This window comes from Manacus vitellinus, unplaced genomic scaffold, assembly GCF_001715985.3.
Source record: "Manacus vitellinus isolate BGI_N305 unplaced genomic scaffold, ASM171598v3 scaffold_33_pilon, whole genome shotgun sequence".
Classification (NCBI taxonomy): Eukaryota; Metazoa; Chordata; class Aves; order Passeriformes; family Pipridae; genus Manacus; species Manacus vitellinus.
Window position 1 is genome coordinate 7,755,706 of NW_021940478.1, and position 5,777 is coordinate 7,761,482.

The following is a 5,777-nucleotide window of genomic DNA, read 5'->3' on the forward strand; positions in this document are numbered from 1 at the left end:
ATTAAAAGAGAGTAGGTTTAGACTAGGTATTAGGAAGAATTCTTTACTGTGAGAGTGGTGAGGCACTGGAACAGGGAAGTTGTGGATGGCCTATCCGTGCAAGTGTTCTAGGCCAGGTTGGATGGGGCTTTGAGCAACCTGGTCTAGTGAAAGATGTCCCTGCCCATGGCAGAGGGCTTGGAACTAGATGATCTTCATGGTCCCCTTCCAACCCAAATAATTTGATGATGATGATAAACCCGTGACACTGGTGTGCTGTGGGTGAGGTGGCCATCATACAAGGCACATGCACTTTCCCTGAAGATGAAGCCAAACCCTATCCGATCTTGCACCTTTAGCCCCCACATGCTGAGAAGTTCTGGCCTGGGAAGTCCAGGGTCATCTCACAGGTGCCCATGCTTAATCTGACTGATCCTAATGAGCAGTGCTCAGGATGTCTCCTTTTCCATCATGTTTCCAATGCCTGAGTCTTAGTGATAACTTTCAAACTCCTGTTACTGTACTAAAAAATATAAAAATACGTGGCCTTATGCATCCTAGCACCTTCACAGCTCTGACAGCTGCATCCTGGTGGTTACTCATCGCCTACCAGTAGCTGATGCAGCTCCAGCTGGTGAACGGCTGATGTACTTGTTACCAGGTTTTAAAAGCAACATGCTGAGCTGCACAACCTTACCTTACTTCTAATGTTTCAGTTGGAAAGGCCACAGAATTATTAATGATCTGTGTGCTGATCTCCATTTCAGGTAGTGTGTCCAGAGTTTGTATCATCAGGCACTTCCATGAGTCTCCACCTTCTTCTCCTCTATGGCCACTAATGCACATATAAAAAAAGATTGCTCACAAGATCTTTGAAAAACCGTACTAGTGTCTTTTCTTCTTTCCAATACCTTCTCCTTTAATAAATACTGTTTTAGTCTACCCTGCTGGCACCATTTTCTCTACGCACTGGGTTCAATCATTTCTACTTCAAGTAATAATTTTATGGGGTATGGTATAACATGATTTCTTTCTATGTAATTAGTGCCTTATCCTTAACAAGTCAGTTAGTAAAAATGTAGTCAGAGAGGATTTACTTTGGATAAAGTGTAATAGTTTATTCTACTTTCCATTTGATCTCTTTGTCACTAATGCTCCAGCAGGTGCTGGAGCAGGTCCAGACAAGAGCAACAAGGCTGGTGAAGGGACTTGAACACAAGGCCTATGAGGAGAGGCTGAGAGAGCTGGGGTTGTTTAGCCTGGAAAAGAGGAGACTCAGGGGAAACATCATCACTCTCTACAACTACCTGAAAGGAGGTTGTAGCCATGTGGGGGTTGGTCTCTTCTCCCAGGCAGCTCTCAGTAAGACAAGAGGGCATGGTCTTAAGCTCTGCCAGGGGAGGTTTAGGTTGGATATTAGGAAGAAATTCTTTACAGAGAGGGTAATCAGGGATTGGAATGGGCTGCACAGGGAGTGGTGGATTCTCTGTCCCTGGAGTTTTTTAAGATGAGACTGGATGTGGCACTTAGTGCCATGGTATAGTAACCATGGCAGTAGTGGATCAAGGGTTGGACTTGATCTTGGAGGTCTTTTCTAACCCGGCTTATTCTGTGATTCTGTGAATTTCTTCTGATCTTGCTCTAAATTTCTGTGTAGCATTGGAGCCCAGCTGACAGTTCTAAGTTGTCTCTGTGATTCCCACTCTCTCCTGTCTTTTTTTTGGACGTGTGGTTGCTCTCTTCACTCTTAAAAGATTTATTACAGATTTCATAGCTAAAGTTTGTAATAACTTGCCATTTCTTACATTAGTTCTTTCAGTGCTCTAGGACAGAGGCTGAGTAACCTGATTTTTTGCCCAGTGAGTAGTTTCAGTTTTGCTGCCTTTTTCCCCTTATTTTTTTAACCTTTTTTTCCCTTTTTTTCCTTAAGGTGCTTTTATTATTTCGATTGCTAATTTCCCATACTTTGTTACTGAGAACTGATACTTTTGCTTGGTACTGGGCTATAGGTTACTATTTATCCTTGGAGTGTAAGGCACCTTCCTATTTTCTTTTTGTTTGTGTGCCTTAAGTGTCTTTTGTTATTTCATCTTAAACTTGCTGTACCAGCTGTGGCCCAGCTAGGCTTTTGATCAATGTTCCTCTCTATGCCATTTATCTGCTGGGTTGCAGATTTCCTTACAGATACTGTTCTTGCTTGTGTGATCCTGCTTAAGGTATGCTGTATTGAGGAAGGCCTGTAGACCTTTTTCACCCTTGGTTCGAAGGGGAAAGTCAATAATACACTTCTTGCTTTGAATAATCATATGTTTCCTTTTTACCTGAAAAAAGAAATACATCTTTCTGAAATCCTACATCTCAGGATTTTGGCTGGCTTTTGTCAGTCCAGCAATTTAAGTGAACTCATGGGCATTTAGTCCAAAACTATTATTTATTCTCCTGAAACCAGTGGATCAACAAAGCATCCCTGCTGTATCTTTGTTTCACGAAGTGCTTGGTAAGAAAATTTGTTTTTCACCTCAGCTAAAAATAGCAAGCTTTGCTGTCACTGGTGTTGTTTTTATCTGGGAGATTAAACCCTTGTTTCTTCCACAAATTCTGTAATAACAGAGATGATATTCACGGTCAAGTCTGACTTGTAGCTGTACTTCCAAGGTAGTTTTTTAACCATCCTGCCATGTGGTAATCTTCAGGTAGGCAGTATCCCTCTCCTCCTAACCCTACCACCCCCCCATGCTTGTCACCATTTTTTTTCTATGTAGTTTCCATTCTGGTCTTCTTCACAGGCTCTCAGTGAAGCAGCATTCAATGCCATTTGCACGTAACTATTTTCATTTCTTATACTTGCCAGTTGCATTCCATCATCTACTGCGTGTTCCTGCAATGTCAGGTTTCCTTCCCTGGAGGAGGAGTTTCAGTGCAGCTATGCATCAGTGTACACATTCTCCTTTTTGTTTTCTTTATAGCCTGGTAGGGGTCCTAGCCACAACAGCTGCATTTGGTGTATTGGCTCTATCTTCTTCCTTATTTCTGATTTTTGTTTTAAAATTTTCTATTGCTAAAGACACACACGCCTCATTCCTACTTCTCTTTCTACATATTTTTATCTATATCTGCTTCTATGAGGTGCAGGGACTGTTTCTCACCATCCTGCCCAATTGCTTTGGCACCAGATGTGTCTCACTAGTCAAGAAACCCAAATCCTAAAAGATTGCTTCCTGTAGGTTAGTGGTGGCCAATTCTTAAGGACGACTTGTCCATTGGTGCCTCCCTTACCTGCATACCCTGAAATCACAGTGCTTTGGGCTGAAGTGACTACTGATTAGTGCCATATCTTCAACTTCCCTCTGTAGGGACTGGCAGGCTCTTGGTGAAGATCACCTCAACTCTCTGAGTATTTATCATCCAGGCATAGTTCCCTTCCACCACTTCTTTTCCAGCACAGTCTACAAACTTATGGCCAACACTTGTCCTGTCTGTTCTGCTCCCACTGAGCTTCTCTTCAAGCTTAGATTTGGGCCTTTGCCCTGTACATGGGGTTGCAGGAGTGGGTCTGTGCTGCTACAGTTTCTCCTGGCACTCAGTGTGTCCCAGACAATGGCTGCTGAGGAATTTTTTCCTTCCCTTTGAAGAGCTGGTGCAACAGGGGTTATTAACCAGGGTGCATGGGAAGCAGACCTACTGGAGGGCTTTTTAGGTAAGCCTTGTCCTTTACAGTTTTTGGCTTTACTCTGAGGTTGCAGATGGGCTTCCATGGAGCCATAAGATCTTTCCTCTTCTATCCTTCCCACGAGAGTACACGTGTCCAACCTAATCCACACGAATCAGGGACAGAAAAGGTCCTGCTGCCCCTCAGAGCCAGTGGTAGGAGCAGAGGTCCTTGGCAGAGGTGACCCTAAGGGATTCACAGTGTTCCCAGGATCTGGAACAGCATCCCAGAGACGCTATTGGACCGTAGGCAAACATAATTAAGAAGTTGAGTTTTGACACTGCAGTGTACTATATAGTTTTGTTAGGTAGGATAATGGCATTAATTAGTTCAGAATTAGCATTGCATTCATTTAGGTCACGATGATGAAGCACTAGCACTTACAGAACATGCTGCTTTATACCACAGAAATCTAGTGCCAGGTGGTAATTTTTGCAATCAGAGCAACACACTGCATTATATCAGCATTTTGTAGTGCCAAGTCTTAAAAGGCAAACTAGTCCTTGCATTTCAGAAGCAGCTCTACTTTCTGAGACAGGAAGCTGGTAACCTGTTAGAATAGAAAAATAATAATAAATTGATTTGCATAATGAAAATGCCTCAAAGGAATTGTTTAACTACATTTTATACACACACATATATATCTATCTTTTCTGTAGTTAACTTTCCTATTTAGAAAGGATCAAGATATTAGGAGTCCTGGTGTTTCTATTTTCAAGTTTAAAAAATTCAGATTATGTTTTTGAATATTCAGGCAGAACAGTCTGATTTGTCTCTAGGATCATCAGCTCCCAGCTCATTCCCTGAAAAGAATATCTCATGACCCAAATACTGGTTTTTGTCTTCTATTTTACACAACTAATTTAAATTTAGTGCCTGTTTTTCCTGTATGGTGCTTAAACTTTCACAAAGTTTAGCTTTAGTAATATAAGAACAGAGTCAAAAATTTGCTATATTACTGTGGTAAAATCTAAGTAGGAGTCCATTTTTTTTATAAAACACTTCTTGGTGTTCTCTTCTATTTTGATAACTAAGTCTTCCTGCCCCAGTGGACAGTTTTGCTTTTTTTTTTTTTTTTCGTTGTTAATTAGCTCTTTCATGGAAAGCAGCTCTTAATTTTGTGGCACTTCTCTCCAAGTACTTGTCATTATGGTAGCCTGGAACTTCGTGTTTGGCTGCATGACACTCAGCTGAGGCTGTTCAGTCTCATGGAGTGATCATGGACACTGTATGAACAAAGGCTAAAGGAAACAAAATTATTGACAGCAGGCTTAGACATACTATTTGGGGCCTTTTAAGGGGTTCATAATAAAACAGAACTTGGTTAACTTGGGCTCAGTCAATTTTTTGTGCACTTTCCCTCAATGTTTTACACAGCATAGACTTACCAACTCATAAACTTTATTTCAGTGCTGACTCCAGTACAGTCTGTAATTTCACTTAAAATTGTATATTTAAGAAGTGTCCAAAAAATCCACTAAAAGCACTGCAAGGCTTTCCAGTGACTAATGGCTTTTTGCATCAGGCCAAAAACTAGTTGAAAGTCACCAGTTTTATACTGTTTACATCAGTGCTGTGCAAAATTATGCCCAACACGCCAATGGTCAGGTAATTGTACTGCTGTTCCTTAATAACTGCAGCCAGCACAGCAGGAGTGGAGAACATCATCTTAGAAATTTGCACGATATGGCTTTTTAAGAGGCTTTCTTGAATACTATCATCACTTTTATATAAGAAAAAAATATGGCTGACTACTCTGTTTTGTATTTTAGCCAGCAAGACCAAAAAACAGATATTTGTCAGCTACAATCTTCAAAACACAGACAGCAATTTCACCTTACTCATAGAAAACAGGATCAAAGAAGAAATGACAGCTTTTCCAGAGAAGTTCTGACTTTGCATCATTGTAAAATAAGATGAATTGTTTCAGAAAAACTGATGGAAATTTTCACACTGACATTAAATTAGTATATTTGTTTTGTATTATTTTGATTGCATTTGTGGTTGTTATTAAATATAGATGGACATAGATACAACTGGACCTGGAATTTATTTTTTTGCAAATAAAATTTGAATTTGAAATTTCAAA

General features: G+C 40.5%; 1 non-coding gene across 1 annotated transcript; it reads left to right on the top strand.

Annotated features, from left to right (window-relative positions):
• Nucleotides 1-2,349: 2,349 nt before the first annotated feature.
• LOC108640452 lies at nucleotides 2,350-5,777 on the top strand. Its single transcript, XR_003915950.1, has 2 exons — nucleotides 2,350-3,676; nucleotides 5,461-5,777. It is a non-coding gene; the product is annotated as an uncharacterized LOC108640452 (transcript).